Here is an 18,291-nt window from a genome sequence, read left to right on the forward strand (position 1 = left end):
GAAGGCTTTTACTCTAATAGAAACAACTTTGTTTTAATCACATCAGACTCAGGCATTTAGTTCTTACCTCAAAGTTTTCATAGTTCTACTGTTTTCCTACATTCCTGTTGTCACAAATAAAACCAGCAAGCCAGCACCAGTTTAAAGCCCCAATACTTTAAAATTACTCAATGTACATGTATATAATTGTGTATATATACACACATATACAGATGTGATCAAATCAAGTTTGAACCAAGTACGTCCAGATACACACAAAATTATGCACAACTGAAGATAAAAGGAACTGCAACACAACGACTTTTCTTTGGTTTTTGTTTTCCAATGCAAGCACTGGTCAACAGATGATTACAGAAAATCCACCCAGTAAAGAGAGAGGTTGAAGAACAATTGCAAAGTGTTGCTTGACACTATCAAGGACAGAGGAGGAGAAAGAGATTTCAAAGCATTTGGAGCCAAAATAAAGGCTTCAGGAATCTCTCATCTGTCTTAAACTTTCCTGATACTCTAATTGTTTTCCAACGAGTATCACTGGGATTTTCTTATGCAGCTGCAGAATATAGAAGTTTTAGCAGAATGGAAGAGGAGTATCCATACCATTATGCATTTTATAATATAAATTGAGTCAAAAAATAAATTATGCAGACTTAAAATAACAAACCCAATTTAGATACTAGTTTCAAACTGAAAGGACAATAAAATATACGCAAAAAGACAAAGACTTACTGTTCTTAGTAATAGCAATTAATTTGCAAGTCTGCCTAGGCACCTTAGAAGACACTTCACCTGAGAGAAGGAGAATATTGCTGCTAAAAAAAAAGCAAGATTAGTGTAAAGCACACAGCTACATTCAAAGGCGTACTTGAACTCTGAGAACAGATGGACCTTCTCCTATATACATAGAAGCTGATTTTGAACAGACATCATTTAAAAAATAAACAACACAAAATCCACATCAAATCAACACAATGAATAATCACCACCCACATGTTTCCAGGGAAGCACAGTATGCAACCGGGCCACCAATGGGAGCAAATTTTTTTGCCAAGCAAATACAATCCTGAAGAAGAAAGGCATGAGAACACACCAGCTGGAAGCTGGAGGATGCACAGTGTATTCTCATGAAGACTATAAAAGGAAATGTGTGTGGTTTGTTTTCTTGTTGGTTTTTTTTTTTAATTATTATTATTGTAAGCATTACTGTTGATTATTCACATATCTAGAAGCATTTGAAATACCATCTACCACTAAAATTTGATAGGCAGTATAGACACAACAAACCTACACTCGCGTGAAGCTGTGAATCTACATCCACCAAGAGTATCACTCACATAAACTGTTACAGAAAACACAAAGTCCTACAGCTGCCCAGTGCTTGGAAACTCTGTTCTGTTTGTAAGTGCAAAACTCAGGAATTTTCTTTTAAAATAAAAAGGCCAAAATTCAAAATTTCCCACGGAGTAGAATTTCAGGAAGAAGAAAAAGAATTATCAAACCGATCCTGTGGATCGGTCTTTTATGTCATAAAAGTCTCATTAGCACAGTTCTCACGTATAGATGACTATCAGAAGACTGGTATTCAGTCCAAATCTTGGCCTTATGTCTTCCCTTTTCCCAGGACAGGTTTCAAATCACAGTCCATTTCTCTTGCTTTTCCAAGTATGCTTCCTACGCTTTTCTGTCTCTGGACTCTAAAAGCGAGTGTCCTCTTCTCAAGCCCTCCTAGCAGCACTGCTGTCTCTCCAAAAACTGAGAGCAATTTCCAAATCCTACTGGATTGGTAACAGATTACAGTTTAACTCCTCCGAAAGAAGCAGTAACTGAAGCAAAACCACCTAACATTTGCAAAAAGAATTCTGAACCAATCCTGCTGTGCTCAGATCCATGCTTCAGGGAGGTAAATGAGCAAACCCCAGTTCTTCACACTGACCTGACCACAACTGATTTCTCCATGACTCTCCAAAAACCAAGCAGTATCACTCCAAGAGGTCATTCCCTTTTTCCTCCTGCACTTATTTGCATCTTTACTTTCACATCTGCTCTCTTTCTTCAAAAGAGCACCAAGAGTCTCTGCAAGACTTCACATCTCCACTGTCAAATGGCAGCAACAGACAGTCACTTCAGCAAATTACCAAGGCAGACTGATTCTTCTTCCCTGAATGGAAGACCTCCTACTTCTACAGCAGATAAATCATGGTATCGCACAGTTCTGTGTGGGCCACAGATCTGGGGGTTTCACAGCTGTTCTGCCCATCTGCAACTAACCTGCACAATTACAGGATCATGAGAGGTTTCAGCTTCCATGGTACTTTTTCCTAACTTTCATCTCCAGGTAATTCTACTTTATGTTAACTGTTAAGCCATCTACACCCCAGGAGTATTGCTGAAGAGTCAGAGAAACAGAAAAGGCATTAACCAGTTTTAAAACAACAATGGACTTTGTTGTTATTAAGAACCTGTATCTATACTATATATGACCCGTAAGCTGTACAGAAATAGACACTCCAAATTACTACAAAATTTTGACGCACAACTGTAGCATTAAAATTCATTCAACCTTATAGATGTTTTTAAGTAATTGTACTTGAAAATTTGATGAGACATTAATTTTCAAATATCTAAAAAGGATATTCAGAAGAAAAAAGAAAAGGCACATGAGTAGATGAGTAGGTTAGTGTGTCGTCATATTATATTAACTTCCTTGATGATTACTTCTGAGTTAATTAAAAGAAAAAAAAAAAACAAAACCCTCCAAGAATACCATACAGGTAGTAAACTTTGAATGGTCAAAAACCACCATCATTAGAAAATATGGGCAAAGAAAGCCTTAGGCAATGGAGAGCTCTGATACAAGAAACACAAGTCAGACAGTATATAGCCTGGTCAGCTTATGAAATGTTTCTGACAACAAATTAGAGAAAAAGAACAAATAAACTTGTTTGTTTGTTCACTCAATACAGAATGGAAGCCTTCACTGACAGACGTCTCTGGAAGAAAATGCAAGAACAGTATACATGCAAATATAAGCAAACCAGGGAAAAAAAAAGTCTCAGTGGAGACAATTTAATCAGGTTCCTTGGAACAACTGACAGCTGAACTGCTCAATTCAGGAGTAGAAAGAACCCCACGTGTCTCAACATTCTCATCATCAAAAGAGCCAAGAAAGCCTTAGAAGACCAAAGCACAGCAGCTTCCTTTTCTGCTGTAAAGACTATAGTTTGATGAAATATCAAGCTACTTGCAAAGTAAACCCAGATTTAAATCCAACTTATTATCTGTATTTAAAAATCAACCGAACTGCAAAATGTGAGGTCTTTTCTTGCCATTTTTATTGGTTACATAGTAAACCACAACTTCAAAAATTACTGTCCTTTGCCCTTCCCCTCCACCCACCCCACCCCCCATGTCATCTTATTAGCATTGTTCATCTAAAACAGCCCCACTGCACGAGGATGTGTTCTTGTCTGTAATACTTCCAACAAATTGGCAACTACTGCTATTCCTTTGGGATTCTTTTTTATCTCAAATGATAGAAATGTGAATCCCTTAATGCAGAAAGTTAAATCCCAAATGGGCCTCTGAAATAAAAGTTATGTTTACATAAATATGGAAAATACAGTGGTAAACCCAAATGTCCCTGTGCTAATGGAAGCTGCAGCAAAACGTACAAGGATCATGACTATGTAGTTTTTAAAGATTCTCAGAAAATAAGTGAAATAAAAGAATATGTAAAATATAAGTACCTGGAGTTGCACAACCTACAGAAAAAAAATTATTGATAATGGTTAGATAGGGGATGGCTGCTCTGGGTAGAGTTAACATGAATGAGAAAAATTTCATATTACCACCTACCTGCTTGCCCTCAGTACCTTTGTGGCATGTTTATCTATTAGCAAATACTTTAAATAAGTGCACAAACACAACGGAGATTGGATCTTCAACACAAGTACGTATGGCATGGATCAGAGGCAAGAAGCAGCACTTTAGAATTGCTTGCACACAGTTTTACTGTGGCAGTAATTCACCTTGATCTAAAGCTTGTGTAAGAAACCAGAACAGTATAGAAAATTTCCAAGCAGCAGCCATGGATTAAGCTTAACTGTTGCTTCAGATTGTTTTTAAAGGACTTACAATTTTTAAATACCTTCAAGAACATGCACTCACATTTCTGGGAAGCAATAAAATAAGAATCAATTCAGCAAGATTATGCATTTACAAAATTTGCCTTAACAGAAGTAGGAGACCTTATCCAAAAGAGTGAATCTTTACTATCACTTTTTGTACAGATTCTTCTCTTATAAACATAGTTCAATTTCTTAGACATTTGTCCTTAGCATTCCTATTCCCTAATGTTGTATTCCTAATATACAGCAATAAAATTGTATTGACAGAGCTTTTTTACATACATAAAACTATATATACAGACATACAACAAAATACATAACTAGATTTTATATATAGCTATACATAGTTAATATAAACAGTTACATTATGTACATTTCAAACAGTCGTCTACTATGTTAAGGACAGCAGATATTGATTATGTGAAGCCTAAATTCATACACCTATACACTTTGTTTATAAAAAGTGTGCAAGTTCAGTTCTTAGAGAACAAATATATTTTGTTTGACTCAGTATGTCGCCTTCTTGTCTAGGCAGGAAAAAATACGGAGACCAATGCTGTAATCCTTTCAGAATAAAATGTTTAAATACAAACATGATTGCCATTGTAGACTGTTTAATTTAGAGAGATTGTATTTCAGTTCTAGTTTTGAGAGGTTTGCTGATTTGACTATAGAGAGTACTTCAATGCTTATCTTAATTGTTTAGATAAGATTTGTTTGAATTTGGCAGGTGAAAAACCATGGGTATAGGGTATAGGAAGGTTGACAAAAGACTAGTTTTTTACCAGATTACACTTATTTTAAACTATAGTGTGTAGAGAAGCAAACAATCTCCATGAACCTGCCAGGGGCTGGTCGCTTGGGAGTGAATTTGAAGCACAAGATTGACTGGTAGGGTTCAACAATTTCAACAAACTGGAAAAGACTACCACTATAACTCCCAAAACACAGCTTAAGGCTTAGCATAGCACACAAATGCAAATAATGTAAGACATTTAAATACATTGGTGGCTGGTTTGTGTTTTTTTTTTTTTTAAAAAAAAGTACTTCATGCTTATAGTAGGGGGTTGCTGTTCTCTAGGCAACCTTCTGTCCTCAAATGTATTTTAAAAAACATTTCAAGAGCAAGATTTTAATGTAAAATTAATCATTGACATATGGATATATTTTACATTTATGAAATTCTGTTACAAAAAATAAAATTTCTACTATAAAAACCCTACAATGTTATTGGTTTTTACTTCATTATCACCTTGTACTAAGCTTTTTTACTTCCTGATTAAGGTAGCCATAGCATGGCACAGGCATTTCGTTTAGAGGTTCTCAAAAGGAAACTTGTCATACCTATCAACTCTATCACTTTTGGTGGTGAGACTACTAGAACAGAATATCTGAGGAATATATTTTTGGGATGTTTATGTGACTGTATGTGTTTACAGTGCATGTTATTAAAACAAACTGCACAAACACATCAGCTACAAGGCACATATGCAATAGATCTGACATTGTGTATCAATCTGTCTGCAGACAGCTATGATTTGTAGCTTTGCATTCAAGAGTTAACTGAAATAAAATTTGGGGTTTCTGTGTTAGTGTTTGACTTTTCTTTTAGATCCACATAGGCTCTAATGCTTTTTGGTCTCTATTTCAATGACATTATATCTGGGAGCTCCAAGGCTAATTGTGGTACCAGTGATGGTATAACTGTGACAGTCAAAGGATATATGCAAGTCAAACTTTGCAGAACAAGGTAGCATCTCTTACTGAGTGCAGCTGGAAGGAGTTAGAAAGACTTGTTTGGAATACAAACAAGCCTTCAGGCTTCCAAGTAATCGAGACTTTTAATTACATGTAGATTTTTTTCAGAATTCAAATTTGCTGGCTTTCAGTTTAATTCCACCTTATCTTTTAACATTAGAGTAACTAAAAGTAAACAAAGTCATAGCCAGCTCTGAGAACTCCAGACCATAAGCAAAGGGTCCAGCTTTTTCTTTCATGCTTTAAGGAGCTCATTCTAAATGAAAAGAAAATGCAGGAGGAGGAGAAGGAAATTTGTTTGGAATTCACTGACAAGGATGAAATGTAGGTTTAAAGTAGTCCAAAGTGAAGAATAAATGTAGATTAAAACTATTCCAGCTATGGGAAGAATAATTTATTACTTATTCTAACATCATAGTCACTAGAAGTACACTAATTTTTTTGTATGGGATCTCTGTATTTCCTGCCTTACTCTGTGACCATGAACAGCTCTAACAGTCCCAAATATTTCCATGTTCCTTATGCACATTCCACTACAATCATTATTCTAATCTATCATTGAACCTCTTGATTTTTTTGTTATTATATTTTTTTGAGATTATATGATCACGATTCATCCCTCATAATAATGGCAAGTGTATACCAGTTTTATCAGTTATATAGCACTTGGCAAATTTATTTAATAAAGTTAGCAGTGTAGTTAACTAATGTATGTTTTTTCCAAAAAATATATTCTCTACATTAAGCAGCTAACTTAGATCTTAGCTTTTGTGCTTTCAATTTACCCACAGTTAATGTACAGTTAATGGAGCTCCTGGTGTGTCCAGCTGGCAATTTAGAATACTTATATTAAATTACTTAAGCGTCAACATTAAATGAGTTAACAACTGCCTAACTCATAGATCTGAAAATTTAATGGCTCATAAAACACTACCAGCAAGGAGAGTATCTTAGGCTTCCACAGGAATCTGCTCTCAGCTTACTGCAACTAAACATATCTTTACCAACAGAAAAAATAAAGATATTAGAAATATTATTAATCCTCAGTGAATTCCAGGTGACAATGCTAACGGGACAGCTGCTATTCCCTGAGCAGACCCAAATTCAGCAAAGAACTGTCTGGATTACACTCAGTAATCACAATCAATGACTACATAAGACTCCTTGTCTCTCAAGGAGTAACTAGAAGTCAAAACAACCTTTGGACTACAGCTATCACTGGACGAATATCAAAGAGACCAAAGGCAACAGCAGGATAACCTCAAGAATTTGTCCTCCTGTTGAATTGCTTGATCTATTTAGTTTATACAGAAGAAAGTTAAGAAGCAACTTGACTACAGTTCTTATGCATACCTGCATGTGAAGATATCTGAAAGTAGATGGCCCTGTTATTTCACAGAGCAAAAGCAGGAAGGAATGATGTCTGTAAATTAATCTGTCAAATTCCTTACGGAAAGAATATTTTAAGTGTTAAAAGTGAGGGAAATTAACCTTTTGAACAATGTTTCATGGGATATATTGACTTCTCCATCACTCAAGGTATTTGTATGAAATCCTAGACTCACTGAAGTCAATGGCAAAACTATCAGTGACTTCAAAGAAAGCAAAAGGTTGAAGGGTCAGAATTTCAGCTGGAACTCAAGATCATTTATACTGCTAAAATGTTCATATTTATACAGACTAATACCTTGAGGCAGAAATTAGCAGGCAATATTACATGACTTTCATTATTTAGCAGCCAGACTAAATGCTTAGAATGATCTTTCTAAAAACCTAGAGTTGAGCTGCATGTTTGCCCTTTGCTAGGTCACTCGGAAGGTCTCTACTAGTCTTCTCTAACATCAACAAGCCTAAATCATTTTACCTAGACTACGTGGAATGTTGCTACCTTTTGATGATCTGCAATAGAAAGTACTGCAAGTCCTTTTAGCCATGATGACATGCACAATCATTCAGAAACAAACTTTCCCTGCTTGTGGTTCAAGCTAGCCAGTTGTGTATGATGATACCAGGATCTGTAGTAGCAGAGCTAGTTAGAAAACCCTACATGAAAACTTACAGGGATTCAGAAATCAGGCAAAGTTAGTTCTCGTTTATCTATAATTGCTGTACAGTCAGTTGTTGCAGTTACAAGTCAAAATATAAATTTTCTTGCTCAAGAATTACAATCACAAAACATTCAAGAGTTTCATTTCAAAAGCAAATTTGCCTTTCTCTTTGTCAGATGGTAGTATCTTACCAAAATAAAATTACACACTCTGAATTTGTGCTCTGAATAAAATTTAAAAAATTATTTTTGGCACAGCAAAGAGCAGTTTTGATGTAGCTTGCTATTCTATATGTCTTCCCAGTCTGATGTCTGGATAAACACCAGGGATTTCATCGTACTAATGCACATTAAGCCTTTCACCAAATATTCTGGAGTTACAGTATTAAAGAGCTACAGATGCTAAGAAAATGATGTAATGATCTTGTGATATTTAGTCCATGTTCTAAGTGTGGTGGGATTATGAAAATAATGCAAAAAGACTTTTGGCTATGTAGATGACAGATGACACATTTTTACTAATTCAAATCACAATACTGTGATAACTGAGGGCAGAAGGATGTGTGTTTATGGTTTAAGTTCCATCTTTTTTCACGCTCCAAAGTGTTTCTCAAAAGCTGGTATTAATAACTCAAGGAAATAAAGGCTGGGAGTGCAATAAAACCAAATATCTAGATATCTAGATATGTGGAAAACCAAAATACCTACATTATAAAAAAAAAGATTATAAAAATAAAAATAAATTAAAATTATATTTGGAATCACCTATGTGTATTTATTTCAGTGTTATGACTGGATTTGCCCTACTGAGGTCTTTAAGATTACAAGAGACACTGCATGTTGCTTCGGTTCAATGCCATTGAGCTACACTTTGTGTCCAGGTGGCTAAAGCCAAATGCAGCTTCACTAAAATCAGAGAACACAACACATTGCTTGAGGACGTTTTCTAAGAAGCAGCAGAACAACAAAAATAACCTTGATCTCTCATTGTCTAGAGACCACAACAGAAGAAGAGAAAGAAAAGAGCAGGATAAACCCAGGTACCTCATCAAATGGCAGGTACCAGAGCACCAATGCAACAGCTCCAGCGTGAGAAGCCGCGGGCTCCCAGGCTACATTTCACAATTTTTGCAGTAGAAACCCCCTACTTTCCCCTGTACTGTTTCTTACCCTACCAACGGTGGACAATGGATGGAAAGAGCAAATAAATCACTCTCCCACCTTTCCAACACTCTTTCCCTTCCTTGCACTCCAAACCGTTTCCCAACGCGGATGTTCACTGGGTGAGCAGCATGCCAAGCAGCAGCGCTTTGCTCAAATCTGGAAAGCAGGGTGAAGCCACAGGGTCGAGCACCTCGCCCGACAGAGCTGGGGTGGTGGGCTCCGTCCAGGACTGTCACCAGCAGCAAGGTGGGCTGCAGTTGCCACCTGCTGCTGGGAGTGGGGACCAGGGCTGGTGGTCGCAGCGGGCAGCATGCCTGGCGAGCGTGGCCGGAGGAGAAGGTGGTGCAGCAGGGAGGAGGGAACTCCAGGTATAAACTGAGAGAGAGGAGTGAGAAAACTGAGCTAGATAAGCAGAGCTCAACAGACAAAATCCAGGCTGCACACATGATGTGTTTCCGTATAGTTTCTGGGCATCTAACCTTTGCAATGGCCAAATTTATATTTACGGATGGATCTGATGGCTGATCCAAATGTAACTGAAGGAAGATAATCAGTGTGACACTTAACAATATGAGGTTGTATATGGTGCCCTAATTGCTACTGTAGAAGTGTGGCAAGGAATACTGAAGGAAAGATGAGTTAGTCAATGCAATTTTAACAGATCTAACGTTCCCTGCAGAGGGAGTTCATGCCTACACAGAAAAACCACAGTAAGTACCCTATTACAGATCACTCAACAAGCACATTAATAATGATTTCTAAACATTAAAAGCTGCACAATGCAACATAGAAAACATAATAGCAGAAGGTTTAATCTGTTAAGTACATTATGCAGAGTCTAAATTTCAGGGTATTACAATTATTACTCAAAGCAACTAGGTAGAAATGCCAAAAGAGGCAAAGCAACACTTGATTTACTTCCGAATAAAGTACAAAACAGTTAGAGAAACCACAACCATCTTAAATTAAATTTCTTTACAGGACAGGGGAAAAAGGTTGGGTTTTTTTTTTAAGTATTACATAAAATTGGACTTTCCAAGGAGGAATGACATTAAAATGAGAAGCCAGTTAAAAAGGTAAAAAAGCTTGGAGGTCAGAGGAAGCTTACAGGTGCTACATTAGAGGTTCAGAGAAAAAAAATAAATCATCACCTGAAAAATTCAAAAGCACCCCTTTTTTTCCCCCTAGTCTCTTTATATCCCTAATATTCCTGCTTCCCAAAACCACACACATAATTAAAAGTAAGAGCATGGGTGACACCTGTAATTAAAATATGTTCTTCAAAAGGTGGAAATCAGCCAAAGAAAACAGAAAAGCTGTCTTGTAAGTTCAATGTAAATTGGACAAGAACAAAAGGGTCTAAAACGGACTTGCCAAATGCATAATGCTACTCATAAAACTGCTTTCAAACACATCAGATGTATGAAGCCTGACAGGAAACAGTTTGGCGTGCAGATAATCTAGATGTAAAAAGAGCACAAAAGAAAGACTCAGAAAAGGTTAAACAAAGTATTTGTGTTAGGATTCAAGAAACAGAAAAGGTCAAAGAGGTTCTCAGACAAGTTCTGCGCTTCTTGACCGATACATTTTGAGCACCATCTCAAAACTGAACAACTTTCAGAACATACAAATGCAAATTTTAAGAGGATTCCTGAGATGATGCTGGAAACTACAAAGCAGTCTGTCTGACTTCTGTGCCTGGGAAGTGTCTATGTATTATACGGCAGAACAGCTCTTTTAAAGAATATACAGATAAATGGATGTAATGAGAAAGAGAGGTAGCATGTCATTTTGTAGTAGACACTGGTGAGCAACAAATTAAATAGTACTGCTGTAATGGAATCAATTAAGGCAAAGGTAAGGCTGAACAGACTGATACCCGATTTGCAAAAAGCTCCTCACAATGCTTACCTAAGGCTTCAGAAAAATTATACCGTCATGGGATAAAAGAAAAGGCCTACTCAGATTAAAAAGAAAAACTGCTCAAAAAATAGGAAAACAATGAAAACAGATTCATTTTTGTAAAAGTACAGAGTTGTAGTAGTGGAGTCTTACTAGGATGTCTGCAGGTTCCCATGCTGGTTAAAGAACATAAGGTGGTAATGTTGGCAGATAATAAAAGCCAGCCATTTAAAAACTAACCACAAACATGTACAAAAGGATGTCTCAAATATTTAGTGTCAATACATTGAACGTAGATGGAAAAAAAAAATAACCCAAACTGTAAAATGCGATGGGTACAAAATTAGCAACTATTGCCCCAGCAAAAAAGACAGATTTTCTTCATAGCTCTCTGAAAACTTAAGCTCAATAATCAGCAACATTTAAAGGGCAAACAGAATGTCAGTAGCAATACAGAAAAAATGAAGGCAGAAATAGAAGATGATGCAATACCATGGCATAGGCATACGATATGGTGCATGTGAATCTTAATAGTAGACAGTCACCCCATTTGCAAAGAGAGGAAAGAAAACTATAGATCATAGACTGGTGACAAGGAAAAAAAATCAATAGAAAAGATAATGTGTATGAAAGTAATTCCAAAACAACTTTTCAATTTGGAGAAAGAATACTACTGCAAAAAAGATAAAATAAGATAAAATACAGATCTATTAAAATTATGTAATGAATGACCAGTGCCACCCACCTATCCCAACCCCCACCCCCAGTTTATCCACACAGGAGATCAGGTACTAAGCTAGGTAGGTCTCCATTTGACCTAATATGGCATATAATTTTAATTACTTCCTTAAAAGAGGAATTATAAGGAATATACAGTAAAAATAGGTACACTGAATGTAAAAGAAGAAAAAAAAAAAAAAGGTACTCACCTTGCAAGTTTTACTAAATCCTCATTTTAAATACCTTATGTTTAATTAGATTTTAACAACTATGTACATGTGAGTGGCGTTAATTTTTTTATACAATTTTTGTGTGTATAAATTATTCAAGTATAACACCCACATCAAAAGATCACAAACAGACTGTTTTGGTAAACATCCTTTTTCCCCTAAACTTGTGACTTAATGAAAAAATATGTGACATTATTACTGGAAGGTCTTAGTCAATTAATAAGAATTTCTTAATTTTCATAATGCTAAAATCTCTGCGTAGTGTAGCAATGTATAAAAGTATGACCACTGGAAATTTTTTCTGCTGTGGGAAGACCAGGTGCTCTTTTTCTCCATCCCTCCCCTGAATTTTTGCATGGTACCAATGCTAATAACATACATTTTGTTGCTTTTATGCTTAGAATTTTGCAATCATCCCTCTTATAAGTGACTACATGGTACATGAATGAGAAATAACAGTACCGCTTTTTTTTCTTTTGGGAGAACAGAACTTTCCTGAAACTTTTCTCTCAAACTTTCAAAGTTAATCAGACTTCCAAGAAAAAAAAATAAACTGTTTCAACTGAAACAACAGACAAACAATGCAGTTACAGTTTCTTACAAAACTTCTCTATTAAATTACATTCATATGTTCTTAACAACAACAAAAATCTTTAATTATCCAAACTATCCAATGTGGCAGTAATTAGTGTCTGCTGATTCAAATATCATGAAAAAACTCAATATGATTTTCCTCATTTAAAAAAACTAACTGTAAAATGTATTTTGCATTATAGAAAACTGGTTTAATTCTATAAATTTATTTTTAATTGTAAATTCCAAGGATGTATCACATAAAACATTCAGTTCCTTTCTTAGTGATATGAGTGTTTCTGTCCATTATCTTGATGTGTTGCATGCCTACTTAAAGGAAATTATAAACAAGGTTGTATTTTTTCCTTAATAACTGCTGCTATTACTTTATTGGCCTCTGATCACTGTGAATTAAGTTTCAGAAAATCTCAGAGGATGGAAATGAGACTTGAAGCATGCTTTCACTACTCACAACTGGCTTTCAGGGGCTTCAGCCACAGCTCAGGTGTTTATGGCACATCCATTAGAACCCCCAGCTATCTCCAAGGGCCTTTGTTGTCCTCCCTCACTTGCTGCCTCTGGCAGGAGTGGCCAGACAAGGGCTCCAGAATTACTTTTGGCTGCTTGGTACATCACAGTGTGGGCATACTAATAGCTCAAAGCAATAGAAACATTTGCAGTGATACATATGTGTGTGTCACTCTAAGTCTAGTCTGTCTTTTATAAAAAGTCATTTTGTGTATCCCATTGTTTTCCTTACCAATAATTTCACAATAGGAGCTTGTAAAGTAATTATATAAGCAAATAAAATGTGTAAGCTTGCTAACAGCAGGCATAACGTAACGAATATGGTAGCATAAAGCTTAGAAGAAAGAGAGGAATAAGACAGGATTACGGTGTGAAGTTTTGAGGAAGTGCTAGTTCACAGGACAGGAAAATTCTGGACCAACAAATCTTTTCTTGGTAGTATCTCAGAAGAATCTAAACACATGTTGGAAAGGATATCAGAGGGGGAGTTTAAGCCACAATCTTTTAAGGTTTTAGGCAGCTAAATGCACAATATTTGATTACGAGAAAAATGTTTCCAAAAAATTCAGTTTTCAACTAATAAACCAGAAGAAACAGGCAAAGTTTCAAACTTTATAATTTGCGTGCACTGGCTGCAATCACTTGATGGATAACTCCTTTAATTAAGAAATACAGGCTTGCCACCTGAATAAAAAAATGTTCTATACATTTTCTTACATCCAGGATTTTTTTTTTCATAACTTAAATTGACAGAAATAAAAATTTTGGGCAGCTGATCTACCATCCAGTATAACAATGTCCAAAGAACATGTTCCAATCATGTATTGTTTTGTTGTCATTGGTTCTTTAAAAAGTAAAATGTCTTTTGTGAAGATACACATTCTTGACAAATATTTCAGTATTACGTTAAGAGTTTCAAATTATTTTCCTCTTACACATACATTGTTATTAGGGTAAATAGTGCTCAGATCACCTCTGCACCTTAGATAAACTAATCATGAGTCTTATTATTCAGATGTTAATTCATTCTTTTCTGATTGCTTTCCATTTAGAGCATCTCTTGGACCTATGACCACTGAGACTATGTGATACCTCAATGCATGAAGAATTCCTGCAGAGAACATCAAAATAATGTAGCGCAAGAGACATTCTATCCTCCACCTCCAATGAAATAATTTTATTAAGCTTTGACAGTCTCTCCTAGCTCATAATTTCTATGTGCTAGTGTGAGCAGTCAAGTCAGAAAAGAAAACCAAGATTTCCTCATGTTTCTTTGTCACTAATAGACAAATACTAAAGAATAAACATTTATTTTGCTCACTAACATTTAAAGTACATTCACTTCCTGCACATCTGTCTTGAATTCAGGCAAAAGATACGTCTGTTGTTCAAAGTTGTACTTCTGCTAGCAGAGCAAGCTCTGCTGCAGATACAACTCTCACTAAAATAATCTCAAATCCAGATTAAAAGGTTGGGCTTTACTGGCTGTTAGGTGAATCTGCCTGCCCTTTCCATAACTATTTTTCCTATTACATTATTTTATATAAGCTCTGTTTCTAGCAGCACTAAACAACATGCTGAAGGCTGTAATTAAAAATTAAAGCCTTGGTCTTCCATACGTTTTTCCACAAGTTTGTTCATTTGGGTTTTTTTAATTTTGTTTTGTTTGGTTTTGTTTAGGTTTTGGGCTTTTTTTGTTGTTGTGTGGTTTTGTTGTTGGTTTTTTTTCTTTTTTTTGGGTGTGTGTGTGTGTAGGTTTGGGGTTGTTTGTCATCCTGTCCTGTCCTGTTGCCCCCCAGTTATCAGAATGGGACAGGTTACCTCCATCAAATTCTGTAGATTACCAGTGTCTCGGGGGTGGGGGGATGGAAATGACTTCTTAAATGAGGATATAAGAAAGGTGGTCCAAAATACAGAGGCAGAAATCTCCAAACTACTCCCAACAGAGCCAGGGCAACCACAAAGTGCTATGCAAAACCTTACAGAAATTAACTGTATTTAGAGTATCGCAGCCATGCCAGAGGTAACACCTTGCCTGCAATAATAAACCCTCTTAAGGGAAACTTACTGAGTTGGAGAAGATTACAGACAACTTCAAAAGTTAGAGAACTGCATATGCCATTTTTGCCAGACTTCTACTTTCAACATTTACAAGGCATTCTCAGACTAAGATGGTCTTGGTGAATAAAAGATTACGTTCCATTTTGGAAATAAATACCAGGTAAAAAAACTGACTGTGCAGTAAATGTAATATTTGTCTGCATGAAGTATAAAAAATTGCTTTTCATCTGGCTGACATATTCAGTTTAATTTTTGCTTCTACTTTTACAGACGTGGAACTTTTTGCTGTTCTTTCTGCACTTGTTAACAGCCATAAAAGCTCAAACTTGGAGGAGAATACAGTGAATCTTTATACCATTGGGGAAGGCACTGACAAGCATGTTCTCTGCAACATAGTTACAATTTCAAACAGTTGTTCACGTGATGACAGACAACTTTGTTAACAAGAGTGCTCTTAAATTAAGAGACAGAGTCCCTAAATGCAAACTCAGACTTAACATGGAATTACATACTAATGTACAGGGTGCTCATCATAGAATACTATATGCAGTTAAATGGAACCTTGCTGAATCTCCAATTTAAGCACACGCTGCACCTCTGAAATATCAAGAAAAAAACCCAAATGACTACTGTTGAAACCAAAGTCTTTTCTCTAGGAATAAAATCTGAGCTATAAAGGAAAAATATGTAAGAAGTGCTTGTATGGCATTTCTCAGGCTTTGTCTGAATCATGCAGCCAAATACAGCTATATTTCCAGTGGGAACATAATCCTGGATAAAGGATATTTGTGGTATAGCAAAAATAAAAAAGCAAGCAAAATGCCTGGATAAAGCGTTTTGCATAGTTGATTGTAAAAAACAGGCATCAGTAAAACCGTGTGTGAAACCAGAGAAACCATGAGAAAAGGACTCATTTTTGTACTAATAACATAGAGAAATGGCACTGTGACTAAAGAGACCAGTATTTCTTATAGTTCTAGCCTAGACTTCATAAAATAGCTGGGAATTTCTGTTAACAATTAGAATCCACTAAAAAAAAACCACCCCGTAACAACAACAAAAATCAATCTACCCTACTTTAAAGCACTACTAGAAAGACGTACTAGAGTTCAGTACAAATGTGCTCTGATTATTACAACTATTCCTTCCACACTGTAAAAATTCTTTCAAAGCAGCTAGGGTTTGGGAGTTTGTCTTCGCAAACCTACCTCAGAGTCAGGAGCAGACAAATGCAATTCTACCAGCAGACACTTAACACTGATTTCATCATCATCAAGAAAAGCTATTTAGCATATGTTAGAATATTCTAAGATCTTCCATTAAATCCCATCTGGTCACACATGCATGAAAAAGTAGCTAAGTGTTCAAGATTAGTTAACAAATATCATAAATAATTCTCAAACTTTCAAGTTTCCAAAACAATCTTTCCTCAAGGATTGTTTCTTGCAGACAATACTTCAACATTGTTTTGTATCTTAAAAAGCAAACAAAAATAAATAACAACAAAAAAATCAATGAAACAACAAAAAAATTACAAGACATTGATAGAACATTTGCCTAGGTTTCAAGTTATTTTAAGCTCTTCAGTTAAACACAATATGAATCAAAACTTCAAATTATAAATTTATTAGGTGAATTAATACCCAGCACAATTGTTTTCCCTTCTGTTCCTGTAACACTTTGAAATTTGTCTAAATCAATAAAAGTAAAACGCTATAGTATGCAAACCAAGAAATATACTGAATACCACATTGCAGTGGAAGTTTCTCTCTCTCTGGGTGCTTTTTTGTGGCCAAAAAGAAAAAAAGGGAAAAAAAAGAAGAAAAAAAGAAAAGGAATAAATTAAAATTTTCCTGCAGTCTGCATGAACACCACATCCCATAGATACACTTTAAAGCAATATAGGGAATATTTACAAGAAAGCCTACAAAGACAGTTGCCTAGTACCACAGATTGTTGGGGCGAGCGTAGTTTCATTTGCCTGGCTTTCAAATTCACAAAAAATCATTGCTTGAGATATGGGTAAATGTACATGGCACTGTACATTAAACATAGTAAAAACTTAAGACCACCACTAAAACCCTGGGCCAGGAAACTAAGAGCACTGGTCACAGGTTTTGTAGCAGTTATTGTTGTACATCTTAAAATTCATGTATAAAGAGCAAACATATCACTTGCTTATTTTGCTCATGCAGCCACTCTTTAAAATTATTTTAATTTTTGATAGGACTGCCTCGTTAGTATATTCAAGTCACAGCAGGTAAAGCAGTAACCTTTAAACCCAAAAGACATGTAAACCCCTTACTTTTTAACAATCAAGTAAAAATAGTGCATACATGAAGGTGAAGCTAAATACTTGGGCTTGTGATTTTATAATTTCTCCACAGGCTCTATGGTTACATCACTCTGAGAACTCTGCATGGAGTGACTGATGCCAGAAATACTTCTTGGTGAGATGTCTCCTCTATTTTCCTTGCCCCCGACCATGCAAATTTCTTTCCTGCTCCCCACCACTTTTCCTCCACGCCTATTTTATGTTCATTAAAAAAAAAAAAAAAAAATTAACACCAGGATCTTCCAACCATTTCCACAAAGTCCTCCATCAGACAAAAGTTCTTTCATGTTTGTTCAATCATTTCTGCACAGCAAGGGAATAAGAGTGCTCCTAAATTCCCCTTTGCAAAGACTTGGTTTTAGAAAACAGCTATTGAAAGAGGAATATACAAAATCTGCACACAGCTCTTAGATGATCATGTGTGCTTAATATTGTAATGGGATAAAGGTTAAGTATAATATTGTTTGACCCCTTCAACTACTGACATTCATGCCATGTTATTGTTAGTGTTGCATGTTAAGCAAGCAAATTTTCAATGAACTTGTGTTGGCTTTACCACAGACACAGATGTTAGGCGGACTCCTTTGTTCATAAGGTTCTCATTATTAACTGAAACCAAGTTGAATATTTGACTGAAGGAAAGGACCATATCATTGTTTTCAGATTTTGCTCTATGACTTAACTGAACTACATCTGCCAGCTTTGGAAATACCAAGTACTTCTTGGCGCCAGTACTGGCGCCTTGCTCTATGACTACCATCTTAAGTGCATCAGCTTAAGGAAGTCTAGTAACCATCAAAACAGTTTAATAAAAACTTAAAATTGTGATTAAGAGTTACTCACTAGCTG

The 18,291-nt window shown here is 35.9% G+C and overlaps 1 protein-coding gene across 1 annotated transcript in view; it reads right to left on the bottom strand.

Annotated features, from left to right (window-relative positions):
• FMN2 (formin 2) overlaps positions 1–18,291 on the bottom strand; it is a 166,753-nt gene that overhangs the window by 74,720 nt on the left and 73,742 nt on the right. The window lies entirely within an intron of this gene.

This window comes from Falco rusticolus, chromosome 6, assembly GCF_015220075.1.
Source record: "Falco rusticolus isolate bFalRus1 chromosome 6, bFalRus1.pri, whole genome shotgun sequence".
NCBI lineage: Eukaryota > Metazoa > Chordata > Aves > Falconiformes > Falconidae > Falco > Falco rusticolus.